Raw genomic sequence first — 22,556 nt, 5'->3', positions numbered from 1 at the left:
GTAATTTGTGTAGTGATTCAAAACAAGGCCTGTGAATTATACTGTGCCAAAACTCCACTCCTACGTTCTTCTATAAATGAATTACTGTTATTAACTTATCATTGGGGTCATGATATGAGGAATTGGTGCTCTGATCCATCTCAATCAAGCGGATTTTGCCTCAAATGACCTCCAAACACAGTGAGATTGACGGATTTTGTAAACATAGTGGTGAAAATCCCCTATGGTGAGCAACAGCGCTACTGTGTGGACACAAGGGGGAAGTTCAGAAAAACCTCCCATGGTGCAAAAATACCTTGTATGAAGCAAATGTCATCTCCAGTGTGGTACACATTGAGTACAGCAGCTTTCAGTGTGTAGATATTGCCTTTGCATGCACATTAATGTCAGTTTTGATCACAGGTCTGATGGATAAGTATTAGTAGTAGAGGTGAAAGATTGTTGCCTTGAGTTACAAAGTTGAAAGCTGTTGACCCGCTGCCATAAGTGCTTGTAGAATAGCTTTGAGAGAACAGAGAGCAGCTGCTTTCATTCTTTACTGTGGTTATTACGCAAATCAATTACATTCAGCCTGTCTCAGTTGTCATCGCGACCACAACAAGTTAACAGCCAAACAAGCTGCAGATTAAGGCTATGGTGTCCCCACATACTACAACTAATTTGTGAAAGGTGACCTCAAAGGCAGCATGACCTCCACGAGAGCAGTGTTTCTGGTTCACTACCTGCATCCAGTTTTCCCACCGCCCTTGAATCCCCCTTCAGATCAGAGATGAGGCTCCATCACGATGCATTTGTCACGGTGTTATCTCAGAGTGCCAACAGAGCGGCCAGCTGTGTAACTTAGAGCCGCCAGATTATACAACTCTCTCACTCTAATTGTCATTCTCCAGAGTTTTTTTTGTTTCAATAGGCTCAGAGCATTAATCCTGTTTGGACAGCGCGCTCAGGTTTTCATTTCCTGAGAGGCGTTGAAGAGTTATCAGACTCTCTGAACTCAATGTGATACCGACAATGCATTTATTAGCAAGTACTTCCATCTCCCCAGTCTGGCCTCCAGGTTACGCCTCTGTGGTGTTAATGTACTGTATCTTAAAGCATATAGGTGATATGATGTACAGAGCTGGGATGTATCATATGCACATTTCTGGGGTAATGTGTAATTCAAAACTATTACAGTGTGAAATGTGTGAATCTATTACACACAAGAAATGCTATATAGTTTCATCTGAATCATGTGAGCACACACACACACACACACACACACACACACACACACACACACACACACACAACACACACACACACACACACAGTATCCCTGTTCATTAGAGGGGAACCAAACCCTCTGCTACCAGCATATCCACATCAGGTGCTCGTCTGCTATTTAATGGCTGAGTTAACACACACACACACACACACACACACACACACACACACACACACACACTTACATACAAGTAGTGGTATGTCAACCAGCAAGGGATCATTATTTACAGACTAACTCACATCCTTCAGGTGTGCTCAATGTGTGTGTATGAGTGTGTGTGTGTGTGTGTGTGAGTGAGTGTGTGTGTGTGTGTGTACGTGTGTTTGTGTGTGTGTGTGTGTGCTCAATGACCCAAAGGAGTGGATTAGACCAGACATAACCCAGTTATACCAGAGCGTTCAAGTCTAAGCGTCGTAATCAGTGAGTAAATCTGACAGTCAGTAATCAGCATGAACCAACATCAAAGCTCTCCGCTCTTCTCCTTCCTCTTCTGTTCACCTCACTGACCAGCAGCTGTAGAGTCAGCATTACCAAGTTCTTCCAGGAGGGATTTGAACCTTTGCACCCTGGAATAATGGTGAATTCAAACTATAAGCCTAGGTATTTAGTCTTCATCTACCATATGCTGAGCGGCTGTGATGCACAAAATGAAGATGTGAGGGATGGCCACACATATTACCTGAAGAGAGAGCAGACACTATACTGTCCTTCCTCTCCCTGATGTCTTTATAGGTCAGAGGTCCAGGACTGGACAGAGGTGAAGGGGTGGAGGACAGGCTCTCGGAGATCCTGGATGTTCTTGCAGACAGATCCGGCACCGCAGAGAGAGGCGGGGAATTTGTGGAATGGGTTTGTGCCTCTGCTGAAAGTGAGGGCGATGAAGAGGAACTAACAGGCTTTGCTGAACAGTTATGGATGAAGTCATGAGGTTCCTGATCCCAAGAACGCATCTTAAAGGCTTCGCTCTCTACTGTGATGTCCTCCACCACTTCCATTGTCCGGTCTTGATGTGGAGCCTCACTCGGCATACGAAGCTCCTCAACCAGGAGAGCCTCATCTCCGTTAGACTTCATGTCCTGGGTGTCCAAGTGGAGATGAGGACCAAATGTAGCCAAGCATCCTTCATGTGTGACCCTCTCACCCGCACGTCCTTCTGTCTCTTCTCTAATCCCGTCTGAGATGGTGAGACTCACATGGCGTATGATCCATTCCTCGTCCTCAACGTTCCCTAGTACAACTGTCTCAAGCCTCTGGTGAGACAACTCTTCCTCCTCTGGAGTATTTCTGGTGCTGTCTTGGGTCTTACTGGTCCCCACGGGAGCTGACACACATGTTGAGTACAATTCATTGTCATATTCAGACACGTCCGCATCTGAGTCATCATCAGCTTGATTTTCCTTTACAGAAAAATCATCTGTGAAAGCAAACAAGCCCATATGGCTGAACAATGCGGGAGACATTGAAAGGTCAGGGAACTTTGCGCCCCGTGATGGAGTTGAGTCATGTGGAGTATTGCTATCCTTCTCCTCCAACACTGAAATCCTTCGGTCCTGCCTGTCTTCCCACCCGCCTCTCTCACGCCTGACTGGAGTGCACACATCCGGCCTCTGTTCCTCTAAAGCCCATTCCTCTGTTTCCTCAAACACAGGAGAGCGTGTTTTCCAGAGATTTGCTCGTCTCCTTCCCTTCAATGGGGTCCACGGATGCTCCGGTACTAACCTGCCCGCTCTTCTCCTTCTCGTACAAGGGATCTGAATCCTGGAAAACTTTGACAGGATATCTTCGCTCTCTTCATAATCATGGACGTTCGCCTTAATCTTCATGCCCTGTTGGTTGCCCATGCCCATGAAAACTTGCACCTCTGAACGCAGCAGTAACCCCTTTGTCTGGATCTCAGAGGGTTCCTCTACTACTTTGAAGTCCTTGATGCTGCATTTGTCTGCTTGACCCTGCTGCACAATTTCAGCCGGTCCCTCCTTCTCGCTCGTAGAGGTTAGTGCTGGTTGGTGCTTCAGATTGGCTTTAGAGGGAGGAACTGAGCACGTGCAGGGGGAGAGGGATGGACTCACACGGCTCAGTAGGCTGATGGGGATGTAGAGGTGGAAGGTGGTGTGACTATCCTGCATGATCCCTTATTTGGATCTTGTCCCTTTGGGAAACGGCAAAAGAAAAAAAAAACGTAATCCTCAAGTGAATATATGTATATATTTATTAGAAATACACACACACACACACACACACACACACACACACACACACATACACATATGTACTGTAATGGAAGAGTGTGTGTTAATTAAAAACACTTTACTATGACGCCTGACACTAGATCACAGATGTGCTTGGTTTCCAATAGATAACATGAATTATTTTACATGAATTAATTATTCTTATAGTTATTCTAGTACAATCACTAGAGACTTGAGGAAATTGCTCATGAATATGAAATAAATGTTTCCACTCTCCTGACTACAAGTGAACACTTGGCAGAGCATTAACAACACACAATCAATGTCTACAACCTTTTGTAAACGATTGTTACGTACAGCATTAGACATAAATAGGGAATAGATTTGAAATTGGAATATATGACAAAGATAAACGTACCTGTAATGGACGTGCCTCTCTGTTTAGCAGCTGGTTGATACTCTGATGCAGTTGCAGTGACTGTGACAAAACAGTTCCTGCCCACTGCGGTGACGGACGAGGGCAGCACCTCGTCATCACCAGTAGCGATTTGGATGAACTCCTGGCTGATATGATTAAAAATGGGTATGACTTAGAAAAGCACTAGCACCTAAAGTAATTAACTTTATATATCAATGATCTTTTCTGCCTCTAGCCATTCTGACCACCAACTCTATTTAGGTCACCACACTGAGCTCCACACGGAGGTCAGTGCCGCTTCTGCACTTGGCTCACCTGACATTTAGAAAATAGAAATTAATTAAAACCACAGCGGTATAGATAACTTGAAATAGATATGGAATATATATAGAATATTGGATCTTATAAGTACAAAGAACTTCTTATAATTAATTGCATTCTAATAGAGCCATAGATCATTTAAGTAGATAATGACAGATTAATAATAGACTTGAACTGCCCACATCTTGTTCAGCCTGCTGTGTAATTAGTATCAGTTCCGTTGATGGCCACTAGGTGTCAGCAATGTCTTTGGCTGCAAACGTAGATTTTTCATTCTAAGTGGAAATGCAATAATTGGATTTTGGAGCAAACTATGAATCTAATACATATATATATATATATATGTATACCGCTTATTATAATTAACCGTATTGGCTAATATCTGTGGGCTCAGCATTCATGTCATACTTGCATTTAATTCTTTTATTTTAATGGTACAGTAGCATTTGTTATATACTGTATCTCATTAATTGTTATGAATGAAATCTGAATGGCTAAATGAAGGGAAAGGTGGTGAGTGGTGGCTTTATGACTGAATGCTCCGACACATAATAGATTGATTTATCACACTGACAGCTCTTGTTACCAGCCTATATTCTCATTACTGTAGCCTAATTACTAGACTATTTGGACTTGATTATGAGAAAGAAGAAAAGAATAAGAAAAGTCTTTGTTGTGCATTGACAAACTCTCAATCCTTGAACAAAGAGACTCCAAACCAACCAGAGTTTGAGCTTCTTTTGTTTACACTTATGTAATAATGGAGTAGGTAAGAGAGTATGTAAGCAAGTAAACTGGCAAACAAGGGAACAGTGAGCAAATAAATCTGTCAATCAGGTTCATGCAGCAAGCAAATACGATTGTGCAAGTAAATATAAGCAAATAAATAAGTAAGTATGTGTGGAAACAAATATTTGCTCTTTATTCCTTGTTAAATCGTCAATAAATCAATCACTTTTTCACTGACAGTAACGTTAAAGTTACAAACAGAAACCACTGCTTCTAATATAAGTGAGAATACTGCACTGCATTTATAAAAATACATGAGTACAACAAGTACAACATAAGATAATTTAGAGCAAATGTATTACAATGTATCACAACAATCAACAGGTATATTCATATTTTGTCCTCTTAATTTAAGTTTAGTTTTAGTTTAATTTCACTATCAAGCTTAAAATCATTTAATTATGAAACTGTATAATATTATATATGTATAATATATAATATAACTGTATGAAAAAAATGTGCTTGAACGTATTTTTGAAATATTTCAGGTAAAATCTCAAAGCAAAACAGAAGCTAAAGGAGATAAACTCATGCAGATTAATGACAGAAGAAGAAGAACGTTTGGATGCGTCATTTCCGGTAACAATGTTGTTTAGTTAAACTTTCACGTAACTTTTACAGTGCATAAGAGGGAGAATTATCCGTTCCAGCTGCACAGGAAAACCAACAAATGTCTTTCAAAACAAGGTAAGTGTTGCCAAACGAGTTGTTGTTTTTGTTTCGGGAAGTTTGACTCGAATGCGGAATCTGTTGTTCAGACTCAAACAGATGTGTCATGTCGCCACTTCCGCACGTAAATCAGTTTTACCTACAAAACCATAAGACCAAAACAAACAGCAAACACACATGACACTCCATCTCTGTTTATTGGAATGAATAGTGTGTATGTTTCTGTGTGTGTGCGCGCGTAGCACAAGCAAGTCTGCCAAACAGGTGTTTTGTGTGTGAAATCGATTGGGATGCCCGGGGGGCTGAATGGAGAGACAGGTCCATCTATAAATTTCAATCCAGTCCTGTTTGCTCTCATTTATTTAATCCTGACCACCATGCATCATTCCCAGATGGGAGCTGTTAAACCTGCTGCTGGAGCCTCACCTTTCAAAAGTGTCAGTGTGTGTGTGCCCTTCAGCATCTCTGATCATCAATCATCAATCATCATCGATAATGCATCATCATTCCTTTGATACTCCGACTCCGCGCGTCCTGCGGTCCGCACTGCTGCTGCTGGTTGTCAGGGTGCAGGCACTCAGGGAGGAGGAGGAGGAAGGGAGGAGGAGGAAGGGTGGATGTAGGGGCAGGTGGGAGGCGGAGGAGGAGGAGGAGGAGGGGGGCTCGGACGGGCTGCCCTATATGGCTGTGGATGAGCTCTATGCTAATATCGGCTTCAGGGGCACAGCATCGCGTTTCTGCGGGCAGTCAGTGGTGGCTTCCAGAGTCTGAGCAGGCTCCTTCACAGCCATGGCTGAGGGCGGAGAAGGAGAAGATGAGATCCAGTTCTTGAGAACTGTAAGTAAAAGCGAATCCCGGTCGTGGCGCCCCTTGCTCGGGCTTTGACGTCCCCCCCCGTTACAAGCCGCCAATTAACGCGGGTTGCGTTGGTGGAGAGCTGAGTGAGTGAGCAAGCGAGCGATTCCAACTTCGGGATGTATCGTGGAAGTTAAACCACCGGGATCGTTCGTGCGCGTATTTCTGGAAGTTACCGCAGGTTGCACGTAGCGCCCGCCGGCCCGAGCGCACCTGTCGCCGGGTCTCAATCGCGGCGATCCCCGCTCATCCTGCAGGTGAAGCGGCTTTGGCTCATGCATGTATCGGGGCTTTCTCATACGTCTGAAACGGCGATTCCAGAACGCGTTTAACCATAAAACTCATGTATTATCCCGCGTTACACACAACCAGTCACTGCTATTAATACTTTTACGGATTTATTCCCACTGGGCTCACGGGAGACGAGTTTCACTAAGTTGTGCTCACACGCAAACCGCCCTCTTCCCATGACTATTTTAGTGAGTTTGACGCAGATTGCTTACGGGCTGCCGGCTGCTCTGCGTGCTTATGCACAGCAGTTGGACTTGTAAATGATATGACAGCTTGTATGTTGGTGTGGTGGGAATATCTCACGTATTCTTCTCTCCTTATGCAGCTTTTTCTGAAGCAATACGTGACGTTAAAAGGCTGTGATTTGTAATCTGAGAGGCGTATGTGGAGAAAATATTGTTGTTTCCTCTGCATCACACTGAGAGGTGACAGCTAAAGGAGTGAGCGGTTATATAGTCTATATGTGTCTTTGATGTAATCTGAAGTAGAACTGAAGGACCCTGTTGGACATCTGTTGGACTTTCTGAAGCTGCTGGTTGACATCTGTTGCTGTTGTTCCCCTTCTTTGACGTCCATTTTGATCATTTTCTCTATAAAGTCTTATTACAGAAGTGTGTCTCTGATGATGCAATCTGTCAGAATAAAAGTCTGGCTCTTTGTTTTGGGATTGATTACATTCTGTGATTGGACTAATTGGTGGTATGATGCTCATGGGAGAGGAAAGTGTGTGTGTGTGTGTGTGTGTGTGTGTGTGTGTGTGTGTGTGTGTGTGTGTGTGTGTGTGTGTGTGTGTGTGTGTGTGTGTGTGTGTGTGTGATCTCCATTCACATCAAATTTTTACCCCTATGGTTTTATGCCAGAAATGATTTATGCATTATGTTAGTTGCATTCTGGTCTATTGACAAGAAATAGCTAAAAGTCATGGCGACTCGCAGTCATACTACCCTGCTATCTGTTTTGTGCTTAATAGTGTGTTTGTTCAGTTGTGACGTCTCAGCCGCCGTCTAGCTCTGCATCCCTCCTTAATGTGTTGATCTCTAAGCTCCTCTATAGGCTGGCTTGGTTGTCAGGGGCAGGTAATACCTCGTCCTTAACGGCTGCTACCGTTCAGGATGCCGGCGATATGCTGACCCACGCCTCTCAGATTCTACTGTCACAATGGCATCCCGGTTATCTGATGACAACAGTGTTTTGAGAGAGGGGGGAAGCCCCTGTGGGCCACAGATCCTTGTTATCAAACCGCAGCGGTGAGAGAAACGCGCTCTCACAGGAAGCCCTAAAATTAGATTGTTAATTGAAATACATCACATTATAATCCTGGAGGGCGAGAATAAGCCTGTGTGCTGCTTGGATGAAAAATGTTTAAATTATTATGACACCATCTGCACTCGTAGCTTTGTTTTTGGGGAAATGAATTTGAATTATGAAGGGGAATTAGTTATGCAAATAACATTGCACCTGTTGTGGGTTTCTCGCTTTTTATTTAGAATACTTAGAATGCTCCTAAAATGAGCTGTGAATAGTCTGTAGGCAAGCCTGCTGCAGTGAATCCTTCAGTCCCACAGCATGCCAGTATTTGATACTACTGTCAGGTGGTGACAGAGGTCTGGTCCAGCCATTCCGTTTTAATTTCAGCCCGCTGTGTGACGTATGGATGCAGAGCCCTCTTTGCTGTTGATGTGTAATGTTGGGAAAACTGGCAGCGATGAGAGCTTCTCCAATCAAAGGAAATGGCAATGAAAGGCTCCTGAGGGGAGGGAAATGTTACACCTCTATCACAAAGTGTAGAAGGGCTGTAACTCCATAGCACCACACACACCGCCACACGTTTACACTTCACAATGTCCAGTGGAATGATGTTCTGCTGACTGGTCGGGAATGAGTTGTCTTCAGCAACTCCTTGGTCTTTAGAAACTTGATTAAAACTGTCAGGACTGTTGTGATTTAGCTTCATCATAAGGAATATAAGAACAGCCAGTTGAGGCAAATACCGATGAGCATGTTGTGTAATCATTGATTGTATGGCTTTTAAGAAATGCAATTAAACCTCATAAAGAAGACGTGCATCAAGTGCATGTCAAGTATTATCATGTATTGCTGGATTTAATACGTAGTTGAGCTAAAATTAAGCCTATTTATTGTATTTGGACAATGATCCTGCTGGGGGTTCCAGCCCAGGAACATCCAGCTGGGATGAGACCACGGGACTGACCCAGAATATGCTGGACGGATTATGTATCCCATCTGCACTGGGAACGTTTTGGGATTCCCCAGGAAGAGCTGGAGAATGTGGATAGAGAGAGAGGTACATCTGACTCTGTTACACTGAACCAAACGAAAACAGATCGACGGAATGAACGGATGGATAATGAACACGGTTACTCCTGAAGAGTGGAGTGTTAAATTAAACCAAGTTGGTTCAGGCGGCATGAAGCCGGCGTGCGTCGCACCTTCAAAACCAACCAGGTGATCAGAGCTTCCACCAGTAGCACCCTTGGGCTTATTTGGAGTTTATGTTGTTCTGGAAGCCTTCTGCATACCAAGGCCAGGACTCCAGGGGTTTAAATTTAGCCTTTTAAAAGCTTCCACAGCACATACAGCTCTGCTAACCTGGCACCAAACCACAGCGCAGCAGGGTTAGTGCTTCAGCTGCAGCAGCAGTGGCACTTTAGCGCCATGTTTATAGGGATAAACTAGCATTTAGCAAACAGCTGCTTTAATCCAAATGTGTTGTAGGGGATTTTGTAAAGCTTAATATGACAAAGTGTTGGTATGGCCGCTAATGTCATTCATATCTTCTTTATGTATCAGCACTGATACAGAAACTGCAGCTAGAACAAACATAAATAACTCAATTAAGTCTGGAAAAACATGAAATGAGACTGAAACACAATTTTACTTTTACTTTCTGGTGCACGTTCCAATGTTTTGTTTAGATTTGATTCCTTCAGCTTTGTGAGATAGAGAAGCGTGTTATTGTTGGATTACATCACTTGGTCACAGATTGGAGGTGTTGTCATCCACCAGGAGGGACAGAAGAGACTGGAAGCATCACCAAACCTCATTCTAGCCTCAGTTTTGATTAGACCTTTACTTCTGTGTTACAGTTAAATAATGTAACAAGAAGATATGTCAGGATTGACTCCATTATAGAAGGCTGATTAAAATATGTAGACAGTTTATGATTGATTTGCTAACGTTGTGATGATGTGACGTCATTACATTGATCGCTTGTGGACAGGAGCAGAAGGTCTGTTGTCAAGGAGAGGTCAAAGGTGACGCAACCAAAAGTGGTGTTGAGGAGAAAGCTGGTGTAACTCAAGGTTTTAGTCGCATTCAACCAGTCTGCAATCAGTTTGCAATGCGACTTTAGAACTTGATGTATCCTTTAGGGAAACACTTCATAATTTGAAGTCAAACCTGAGTTGAAATGTAAATCCCCCAGATAGATGCAGTATGTTCACATGGATGATGATTTGCAGATCTGAGCAGTGATGTTGGATAGCAGAGGCCACACATGCTCATGTAGAAGATCCATACTGTCTGTCCATACTCCTGATGCAAAGTTTGAAAGCGTGGGTAACGTCAGGTCTGTGTCGCATCCTGACAGGTGAACCCAATCTCACTCTAATCCAAACTGAACAGAGAAGGATCTCCTTCTGTATTGATTGATCCAGCGCTGATGGCACTGCTTCAGCTCCCCCCCACTGAAGGATGGCGCGGCTGATGACATCGCTATCACTTATGTAACCTCCCGGCGTAAAGGTGGCAGGGACCTCGGCTCACTACTTTTTGATGCGACTTTGCTAAATGAGACACCGGCGGCTCACAGCATTCAGTGAAATAATGATGTCATTCCCTTCAATATTTCATGCCGAATGAGTCGCATTAAAATTGATGACATTGAACAAAGATTTGACAGCAGGTCCTATTCGCACTTCAAATCAATGGGAATGCCGTTACCATGGCAAATTACTCAGACATGTAGTAATAAGTTTCATTATTGTTCATGTGTAATTGTTAATCTCTTGCAGAATTTTTATTGATAATAACTCGCCACATCTGCACAATTTTATACTTATAATCTATGTGGCAGTAAAAGACTACAAACTTCTCTATTTCATTCCATCCCACATGCACACATGAGGTTTTTCTCAGGCTGGATTTTGCTTTGATTCCATCTTCAGTTCCGTCTTAGTTGTCGATGGCACAGAGATTTCATTTGCTTTATGTTGCTCTGGAGGTGCAGGGGCTCGTAGCTGTGGGAGGAGCCGGGGCAGCAACGTGAGGAGACTCTCAACCCAAATAATTATGTTCATTAATCACCCTGCGAGGGCTGAAAATGGCGCCGACTGACGGCGAGACTCTCCCAGGTTTGTTTGTGACCCCGGTCACCCAGTTGGTTTTCATTTAAAGTCACAGCCGGCCAGGTCCTGCACAACTTTAGTCTCATCTGTCTGCCGCTGCTCGGATGTAGACGCCTTTTCCAGCAAGATGGAGAGTGTGAAGGAGCAAGCATTGTGAGGAGCAAGATAAGAGGAAACCTGCTGCTGTTAATTGCTGGTACATCACACTGCTGCCAGCCTCGGTGTCCTCTCTCTCTATTTAGGTCTATTTGGGTCGGATCCAAAATGTTGGACCTCTATTTAGGTGCCTTGCTCCGGGACGTCCGAGCAGTAGGCAAGTACGTGCAAGTTGAGAAATGGTCCACGGGTTGAAGTTGTGATTCTTGTTTGTGTTCCTGCATTGATAAATCTGTTTCCATGTGGTAGAAACACCATTTTCTATTGTTCCTGTAACCACTGCCAAGGTTAACCATGTCACACCCTGCGATTGATCTATTGTCAAACGCTTAAATGCTCAATGAATTTGTCCTCCGTTGACCCACGGCCACGGCGAGTCAATCTTTGTGATGAAAGATTTGGCATCCTCCAAAATCCATATAGAAGAGAAACGTCTCGCATCATAACGCTGACCGTGATTGCCGCCTCCTGCCGTGCAAATCATCTTTATCTGTGCATCAAATCAGACAGAAGCTGTGTGTGTGTGTGTGTGTGTGTGTGTGTGTGTGTGTGTGTGTGTGTGTGTGTGTGTGTGTGTGTGTGTGTGTGTGTGTGTGTGTGTGTGTGTGTGTGTGTGTGTGTGTGTGTGTGTGTGTGTGTGTGTGTGTGTGTGTGTGTACACGCAAAGTTGGCTGAGGATGGCCCGAGGCGAATGATTTCACTTCACCTGATCTCTGCACTTTTCTTCCTGTCTATGTCTTTTTCCACTCTCAGCCACACACACTCACACACACACACAAACTGTCCTCACTCAGCAATACGTCTGGCCTCTGTCCCCTCTGTCTCCTCAGACAGGATGATGTACATCAACGGGGCGCACACACACACCGTGTGTGTGTGTGCACGCTCTGTCCCTGTCCTGAAGCGGCGCCTCTCCGTGCTGACGTGGGCGGAGCCTGGCATGCTTTGTCTAGCCCTCTATTATTTGAAGCAGTTCTGGAGCAATGTGCATTCATACCGAGCAAAGAAAATCCAATTTGTTATGGGAAAGTATAAATCCTGTGAGCTGGTGATCCATGGCAAAGCATCGCCGGGCAAAAACCTGCCCGACTTCATTTTTTCCCGAAATACAGAGCTCAGATATGTGGTGCATTATTCAGCTTGATTGACGATATCGCACACAAGTCACACACACACACACACATACCCTCCTGCATTTGCAATCTCGCAGACGTGTGACTTGCGTAGTACTTGTGACAGTGATGGCATAACTTTGAATACACTTTTATGGACAAATGTCTCCTGTTTGTCTCTAAAGGTCAGAGACGGTTCTTAACTGTGGGAAGTGTCAAGAACTGTTTATGTGCTTCTTGGTCGGCTTCTATCCCAGAATACATTTGGGCAGGACAGGCAGAGTACACATAACCTTTAACATGGATGGGGATCAATGACTTTTCTCTGTTTCCTCCTCCTTTTTAGGGGGTTTTCAAGATATAAATATAATTTCATCCTTGGTTTGGACAATGATGGACTCTAGTGGCATCCATTACATTTCAGCAGATGGCTGTCAGATGGAGAGTTACAGCTCTCCAGACAAGATTTGACATTGTAGCGTAATGGAGATATTTGGCCGTCCACCGTCTGTTGGACCCCTACGGATCCACAGGACTTAATCCTTGCAACATGTTGAAACTAGGGCTGCGCCTAACGATTGTTGTTTTTAAACGATTAATCTACAGATTATTTTTTCGATTAGTCGATTAATCTATAGATTATATTTATTACGCAATGTAACAATGATTTCCCCCAGAATAAATATCAAACTTATCTCATTAATATTTCAATATTTTCTTCAATCATCTTCTCTTGAAAACAAACAAATGTAACAAAGATTTGCAGTGCATTATTCCACAACTAGCCACTTTATGACTTAATCTCCGTTGTGGACAATCTTGCTATGCTGGTCACTCGCCAAACCACAACACACCACGATAGGGGAGCAAAGAATGGAAAACAATAACAAGGACCCTCTCCCTTCCTCTACAGAAGCCAAACACCGAGGAAAAGCTGTAGATCCAGTCAATAAAATGCAAATTATGCTCACAGCGTGACAATAAATCAGATTTAGCGTGGAGGAGCAGCACAGCCAGACAGCCAGCGTACGCCGCAGAAAACAAAGATGTAGTGATCTCCCTTGCAAATATTGCGGCTTTAGCATTTGCCTCGGAGTGATGCAGCTGTGTCTCCTGTGTGTGTCCAGTGTCTCTCAATCTGAGCGAGGTTTGTCATTGGCACACAGGGAAACACACCAATCCCCCTCATCTGTAATGGAAATGATGAAATGTAATATTTCCTGGCTAAACTTCTAATGCAAACACAAAGCCAGTCTCTCCTTTGCTTTTAATTTGTTCCGTCCTGCTGGCTGTTGGACCAGATTATATTTTTCCCCTAGTTGTTCTAATTCTCCACAACCACATGCAGTTAAAAATGGACAGATCATCAGAAAGGATAGTTTGTGCAGTGAATCTCTATGCTTTGATTGACACCGACCTCAGCTGCTATCAGGCGTATCAGATTGTAGTTCTTGCACATCTACACTGTAGCCGCCTCACCCCCGTGTTGTTAGTGAAGCTTTATTCAAATCACATAGCTTAACCTGCGCTTATCACTACGTTTGACATTTATGAGGAATGTTACACCTGAGGAGTCCGGGATTTGGACGGATTTCACACTGAGGCAGCCGAGAGCGAGAGGGCAAACTGGCTGGACCTTCGTTTTAGTCTTTAACACTACGCTCACATGCCATTGTCGGATCTTGAAGTCGCTCTCGCACCCCCCCCCCCCCCCCCCCCTTACGACTGAGCATGTGCAAAGCATGCGGGTCAAAATAGCAGTGCTGAGGGATTGAGGAGATTCACCTTTTCTCAAGTTCACATTGGTGGCAGCGCTGGGTGAGTTGTGGGAGTTTATTTGGCCCTCCGGAGCATCGGGAGCTCTCGGGTTTCGGCCACTGGGATGCATCGGCCCACACACGCGCACCTGTTGCTGTCCGTCAGGCCCGCTGCTCAGTGAGTGACGAGAGAGAGAGAGGGGACGAGATGGCACAGAGCGGGCACAGCGGAGGAGCTTTAAAGGGGCAGTAGTGGCTGCGATCATTCACGGAAAGCCCAGACGAGAACGTCATTAGAGGGTTTTTGTTGATAAAGTCCATTTGGCGACGGAGCTTCAAGGCCCTAGAGAGGCTCTGCTGAGGAGGACCAGGGGCAGGTGGGGTCGCGCGGGGAGAAGGCAGGGTCATGTTCCCTCGCTACACATGGGAGCCCTGGTAAAGCAGCCACCCACCCACCCACCCACCCTTCACTGAGCTCCTGCCTCAGGCCAGGGCCCTATACATAGTCCTGCCGCTGCTCCTTAGCTGTCTAACAGATGGTTGCACTGCTGCTCTGAGGATCGCTTTGCCGCAAATTCACCAGATTCCCTGGCTCGGGATCAAGTCAAGGGGTGAAGAGTGAGAGAGAAATGAGCCCTATTAAGAGATTATCTTGACCGTGGTTATACTTTGTAGTGCAAATACTGAGGTCTGATTGGCGGACGAGCACAATGTTTGATCATACCTCCACCTTTCCATCGTGTCTCCTGCCTTTGTACGTTTTTAGATCCGTGTGGCGTCATCGTCGTCGTCCATTCTCCTCTTCTTCTCATCGCTTCACACGGCTCAGATGCCCTCTGGGAATGGGCCACATCCATGCTGTGGGGCATTCTGATCCAATGACCACTTAGATTTTTGAAACTCGAAGTCTCCAAGTTGCCAAAATATCCGATCAGAATAAGAACATCTCCATACGATTTCACTCCATGGAATTCCTCTTAAAGCTCCATTTCGTTTTGTTCGTTCATTCCGTGCTCGTAGTGTCGGTGTCCCATCACGGACTTAATGCTTTTTAGATGATTTTCCCCGTGGCAATGGGGGGGGTAGAGGAGCAGCCATGCACACTCACACACACAAGTGTATATATATAGCAAGTTTGTGGGCGTGCCAGGAGCCTTGCCGGGCCCATCAGAATTCCAAACAGCTGAAAACAAAGAGGTTTATTTACACAAATTTAAGGAGGTGATAAGTCTTTGGTCAGCTCATGGTCATATTTGGTTTCTCTATCCTTAGCCTGGAACAATTAGCTGTGTTTTCCTCGCATGAAAACCACGGCAGGGATCTCGGAGCCGACATCAATGCATTCTCCGCTCACTAATTGCTTGTTTGAAGCCCAAATACGGGCTGCGGGGCTCTGATCCAGACTCTCATTCAGGTTTGGACTCATTTAGCTCACAATCACATTTCACTCTGGCAACAGTTACCGGCTCCAAACACCGTTACTTTGATCGCCCTGTAACAAAAACACATTAGAGTATTATTTTTGTCAGGTTGTTGCTGCTTAAGGACTTTGTTATTCTGTTACATCTCAGGTGTAATGGGGTTCTTTACTGCAAAATTAGGACTTAAGTGTGTTAGTTACAGGTCTGACAGAGGTCTATAAGCCATATTGTTTTTATATCTCCTTAAACTCTTAATTTTCGCCTTAAATTTCCCCTTAAATTTCCCCTTATGTTCCTTTGAAGCCTCCTACCTGACTGTATGATGTAACCGCTTGTTTTTACTTGATTGAAGCTAAAATGTATGATACTTATAATGGGTGTATTCACACACATTATCCTGAAATTGATGTTGACATTTTGGCTATCTTTTGTATTGCATTTGGATTTTCATTAATATTCTAAACAGCGGCCTCTTTGTTTGAGCAACGCTTGGCTGCACCAAACGCAATCAGCCTCTTTATGTCAGTGTTTCTGTGGGATAATGTAGATCACAATATTTTGGAGCGCAGAGTAAATAGAATTACTTCAGGCGTTGAATCTTAGATCACTCTGACAGTATCGTTTACACTCATTTCAGACATACTACTAAAATTGGACAACACTCTATTCCCTACATACAGTGTGGATGAATCCAGTGTGGATCCAGTGTGTTGTTGAGATGCTGAGGCACCTCCTTTATTGACTCAAGTCTTGGATTCAATACATGTTTGGTTTACTTTTGGCTGGAAAAGCTTTCGTTCCATGTAGTCAGTTGGCAGCTTTCAGTCGCGTCTGCCATTCCTTCAGATGTTGGTGTTCTGGCCAGTTAGCTCACTCCCTCAGTCCGTGGGTGCTGTGCTGTCTGTATCTATATCTACTGAATTAATACGGCTGTGGGAAGTGGGAGCCAGAGCCATGGCAACCATCAGCTGGGATTAGTGTGGGACGCAAGCTGGAGGGACACGCACACACACACACACACACACACACACACACACACACACACACACACACACACACACACACACACACACACACACACACACACACACACACACACACACACACACAAAATCAATATCGACTTGTATAGCGCTCCACTCTCTCCGCCCCCGACACATACAGATGTTCATTTAGTTTCGCTGATTGAATCGAGGAGACCACCAATCATCCAAGATGGTTTTCCTTTGCTGCGTGTGATTGTGCCAAATATTAATTTCTCTTCTCCTTTTTCCCTCACTTGTTTTAATTTGAAGAAAAAGGTGCAGTTTTTCTTCCATATCCCTAAATGTAATTTGACAGCGAGGGAAACTGTTTGTGTTGTTGCATTGTTGTCAGAAAAACCCTTTTTTTGTGCATTTTTAAATTAGAAACCTTCCCACGCTCTCCCCTTTACATCCCGTCAGTCATTTTCAATGTCAGCCTTTCCTTGCACCCAGCAGTTTATCTTCATTCTCTTTGTAAAATGTGCTTCAGCATTTAGGCTGACGCATCTTCCAGCAGTGACAAAAGGTCAGAAAACTTTCCAAAACCTTTCCTTGCTCATCATCTCGGGCTATATCTCTATTCGGGGATAGACTTATGAAGCTCAGAAACGCACCCAGTGGGTCTTGTTCCTTTTTGTATTGCTCCGACTCTCACACTCGTTTGTCTCCTTTACCTTTAACAGGAGGATGAGGTCGTGCTCCAGAGTGTCGCCGTCACCGCGAAGGAGCATCGCAAATTCTGCCTGGCTGTTGAGGGACTCGGAAATCGCGTGTGTTACCTGGAACCCACATCTGAAGCTAAGGTGAGGCCAGCACAGAGCTTTGCATCCAGTAAGACAAACCCCATGTTTACATCAGCAGTACCTACAATGTTTACTCAGTGTGCACAGTGGTGCTGTAGCTAAATGTAGACGAAGTGGATCCGTTAGTGCCCAATACGTCCCCTTTTTGAATATGCACAATAGCGTGTTTTCTTCCATTGAAACAGGGAGCCTGACTCATGCATTTTAAGGCATAGAAGGAAACGTCTGTGAGTTATATAACCGTAAATCAAAAAGACATTTGTGATGTGTTCCGCCTCGAGCTGTTTGTCCTCTGAGTGCCTTTCCCCTTCATTTCTTGTGCCTCTTAGATTAATGGGGTTTGAATTGGAAAGTTGAGATTCTTGTATGGTGTCCCACCACGGACTCTCAGCAGGGGCAATTCAGCCCCAATCTAGATCTGGATCTGGATCAAGCAGACACAAATATTTATAAATATGCTTGCAACCACAAAAAAATGATGAAAATGCTGCTCTGTTGTGGCAAACAATGAGGATACTACTAATACAGATGGGAGAGGAGCTTTGCCATCTGGCTCATTCTGTTAGTGATTCAGTAAGAGTCATAATAGACAGTATGGCATCAGCATTACAGGTGTTGTTATTAGTTTCAGCACCACACACCTGAGCTCCTGTTCCTCAGCGTTTCCCACAGCCTTAAAAACCTCCCAACTCCAGCCTGTCATGCTTTTGCGGAGCCTGATTGAATCGGGACAAGGTCGCGTTCCTGCCTGCCAAGCGGGGAGTGTTCTGGAGCCGAGAGTAACACCTGCAGAGGTCTGGACGGGCCCCCTCCTCTCACCTTGGTGCCGACGCCCCTTCTCTCTCCTCCTCGCTCTATGGCGTGCAGCTGAATGTTGAGGATGGGGGAGGCTGTGGGTTTGGCACGGAGGGGAGGGGTGCTGTCATACGTTGGCTGATCGCAGGTGTTGACACCTCATTTCCAGAGCCTCTAAACAAACCTGGCGACCTGCCTCGGACTGATAAAGAGTACGAAGCCAGACTTTAAAAAATGGCACAGGTTTACCTTGTAAGTCACGTACTACCATGTACCGCTGCTATTTTTAGACTCTAAGAATTGTGCGCAACTTGATATCAAAATATATGAACAACGCACATTGGAGAATACATGGAGATGTGTATGAAGCTATTATAATGACAGGTTTGGACACACTTGCCAAATTGTGCAACAGGTTCTAATTTATTTTTAATATTTCACCCTTTTTTTTAGATTTATACTTTTGGCTTGTCTCCAGCTCCCTGCAGAGCATAAAGAGACTTTAAAGGTCACTGTGACCAAAGAAAGTGTCTTCTGTTCCCAGCCCGACGAGGGAGAGTATTCAGTCGGGCCGAGAAGAAGCGTGATAATTGGAAAAATTGGCAGTGAATAATTCACGAGAGATGTAAGGTTGCGAGTGTGTAAGGTCTCAGGAAACCACAGCTTTGGCTGCGTTGTGTTGTATCTTTTTGCAGGCGAAAGAGTTTAAAAGTATTCAACTGACCCCGGCAGCATCTGCAATATCTCCATTTACACTTAATCCCTTGATGCCTAGTTTAAGATTTATTTCCCTTTTTCAAATATTCCCTATCTAATTTCTGTGTTTACAATGGAGAAGGAGGTGGATGCAAATCTGATGCAAATGGAATTCATAAATCAATAATCAATCAAGCTTTCAACTCAACTTTCAGCTCCACAACTTCATTATCTCTGAAGTTGAAGATTGATTGCGGACCAAGAAGAAGAGAAGCGAGTCTCATGTGACCAAAAATCCTAATATTTGCGGATACCCTTGCATATAAGATTAGATGTCCTCATATTTATGTAACACAAATAGGATGCGTTCCACATGTGAGCAACAAAATTATGCTTTGTTTGCTTGGATGTGGCGTTTCCTTGCCGAGTGGATAAAACCATATCCTCATTCTTTCACCTCTCTGTGCTGTTGCTCATAATCACACACACACACACACACACACACACACACACACACACACACACACACACACACACACACAGGCACTGGCGTTGGAGGATCTCACAGCACAGGTTTGTGTTGAGTTACAGAGAGCCGTCCTCATTATCACCCAGCAGCTCTCTATGCCCTGCTCATATTTCTCACTTCAGTGCAGAGGTCAGAGGTCAGTTGGCTAGGTTACTGAGTCAGTGCAGGCATCAACGCCTTTAAATCACTCCTCCATCTCTTCTGGGTGGAGAAGTGATGCATAGCGGTAATTATTACATACACGGTGTAACTATGTATTTAGTAGTTTAGATTTACATACATGAGGTGGGGGGGGGGGGGGCGTGAGCACTGACATGAGTTACTGTGCTTACGGCTAATTTGCTTACGTGCTATTTATAAATCACATCAACAGCCTGCTGTTTACCAACACTGCCATCTAGCACATCAGACAGTAAATTCATGTTTCAGACTTCAACAGGGGTCCTAGATTTAGATCAAAAATTATTTCTGCCAATCATTTTTTCTTAGTATTTATGTTATTAGCCCTTTTAATTGAACTACTCGTATACCACATATACAGTAATAGAGTTTTTCATGGGGTTATTGGTTGTGTTCAACGTTTGTGTACATATATGACGCAATCCAGTGCCTCAGTCCCAAAATATGTGCTTAGATTATCCAGCTGTGTAATGTTTCGTTCCGTGTGATCAAAAGTGTTTCCAACATTTGCGTCACACAGCCACACGGCATTGACTGTACACACTTTACATAAGGGAGGATGTTTAAAGCTCGAGTGTCATCCAACACCAGCACAGGACTGAAACTTGAGCCACTGTGACACCACGTCCACACCAAACCCCAATCTTACAGGGAAAATGGGATTTATTGCCGGGTTGTTACACATTATACCCACATATCTTATAGATTTCCAGCTCTTTAACAACCTTTTTTATTATTACAGCATATCTTACATCACGGCAGCAGCGATCGATCCAAAGCGTGCACACAAACATAAATAGTTCCCTGAAAGTGGATGAAGGATCCGGGGGCCAATTATAGCACAAGCACATGACCCGGGATCGGAAGGATAAGGCCCGGCCCACGCTCATTATTGGACATTGCGCCCGCAGGCTACCACACTTTTTGACAGCTCTTCTTCATAACCCGAAACTGGCCATTAGCGACACAGCAGCACGGCAAAAAAAAAAAGTCATCCCAGTTATTTATGACCACCGAGCAATTGTTATTTCACTTTCTCAGATCGGTGCCTGTGGTTTATTTACTTAACAATCATGGTAATCACTGCCTCTGCAATATGGGTGTGTACTGTATGTGTGTGTGTGTGTTTCTGTAAAATCAATTGTATAGTATTGTACCACTGTGTTTTGTTGTTATCAAGCCAATCTCGTTTCGGTTTTTCTTTGTTGGAGGGAGAAATGAGAGTAATTTTTAGCCCAACAAACATTTGTCAGAGATCCGCTCTATAAATAGCCGAATGAGGCTGAGATGATGTATGTGTGGGCAGACTTAAAGCTGACGTCTTCCTGGATTTGGGAGAAAAGGAATGAGGGTATTTTTCATTTTTACATCTCGTAAACGTATTCATTTATATTAAATGGACAACTGGAAAAACATATTTTCCAGTTGTCCAATTAAGTTGTCAAGCAGAATTGCCCAAACTTTGGTTGGCTTCTGTCATTATGGAGGATAAACACAGGATAAACAACCTCTGTGGAGTAAGGGGGCACAAAGGCACAAGCACAGTCAAGTTAAAGTCAAAGTGTTAAAGGAATTTTGCTTTTGTATCTAAGGGACAAGCCTGTTAATTGCCTTTGTGACTGACATTTCTTCATCCCTCTCTCTCTCTCTCTCTCTCTCTCTCTCTCTCTCTCTCTCTCTTCCCCCTCCCCCAATATCCCCTCCACCGGGCAGTATGTTCCTCCCGACCTTTGTATTTGTAGCTTTGTCTTGGAGCAGTCCCTGTCAGTGCGGGCCCTGCAGGAGATGCTGGCTAAGTCTGGGGAGAACAGCGAAGCGGTAAGTCGTGTCGTCACTCATACACACACACACACACGCGCACAGACACACACAAATCAATCTGTAGACTTGGGAGGAGTATCAGCTGGGAAATGTCCTTGAGCTTTTTTTTTTTTTTTTGGTCGTTACTATCAGTGTTGCAATTAGGAGTGTGATAGAACTCAATCTCCATAATTTAGCTGCATTATGGCTCAGATTGAGTTTGATGTCCAAGTACTTAGTCATGAGGAGAGCCAATCAGGGCTAAGTGATGGGCTGCGAACGCTTTGAGGTTTTTAAATGCAACTTGCAGGAAGAGAATCATCACTTTAAACCAAGAACTCTTATGGGCTTTTATTATTCAGCTATGACACGATTCATCTACACCGGGATCAACCTGTTGCCTCCTCCAGCAGGGTCCTATGTGATCCACTGTCTGACACCAATGATGTATGGATGAGCTTAGTCATTACTTAAATGTGAAGCCCTGAACCGGGTGCTCTTTGAAAAAGAGCATCCTCCCTGAGGGAGGAGGATGAGGAGCAGGAGGAGAAGTCCAAATCCAAAAGTCAGCATTTATCTATTCTGTGTCTTATCAGAAGCTTGTAGGAGGACACTTGTGAGTTAGTAGGTCTTCTTCTACCGGTGATCTTTAGGTCGTACGATGACGGATTTTAGGATGGATAATAAAAGTCAAAGTGCATATTTAAGGATGTAATGCTCAACTAGTAAAACAAATAAACATGTTTAGTTGACCCGGTGATGTCGGTACTCTTAACCGGTCTATGAATAGAATGAAAACTGAATTGCAAAGTACGTCTCCCTTTACTGGGAGCATGACCGCAAAAGCTGCCTTTTCAATCACTCATTGATTATGTGATTATTAAGCAAATGCAGTTTCCAAAATTTTACCACGCTAAGTGTCACCGGCATTTAGCGGGAGCAGAATTTGGCAAATCCCTCTGAGCTGCTTTAACGCCTAGCCTTGTAATTGAATTCCGAAAAGAAGCTGTCTGTTCTCATTCTGTGTTACACGCTCCTGTTTTGCAAAGGCAGATCAGAGCGCTGCAATAGTGAAAGGTCGCCAGGGGTCAAAGGAAGGAGGGAAATGAGCCGTGA

The 22,556-nt window shown here is 44.2% G+C and overlaps 1 long non-coding RNA gene across 1 annotated transcript; it reads left to right on the top strand.

Moving 5' to 3' along the window:
• Window positions 1-5,585: 5,585 nt before the first annotated feature.
• On the top strand, window positions 5,586-21,452 carry LOC143013469 (uncharacterized). The gene is made up of 3 exons (XR_012965141.1): window positions 5,586-5,671; window positions 17,321-17,440; window positions 21,354-21,452. It is a non-coding gene; the product is annotated as an uncharacterized LOC143013469 (long non-coding RNA).
• Window positions 21,453-22,556: the final 1,104 nt, after the last annotated feature.

The sequence above is a fragment of the Genypterus blacodes genome, unplaced genomic scaffold, assembly GCF_046128005.1.
Source record: "Genypterus blacodes isolate CSIRO-AG114 ecotype Tasmania unplaced genomic scaffold, CSIRO-AGI_Gbla_v1 ptg000013l_1, whole genome shotgun sequence".
Lineage (NCBI taxonomy): Eukaryota > Metazoa > Chordata > Actinopteri > Ophidiiformes > Ophidiidae > Genypterus > Genypterus blacodes.
The sequence above is the reverse complement of the archived record's forward strand: the minus strand, read 5'-3'. Positions and strand labels throughout refer to the sequence as shown.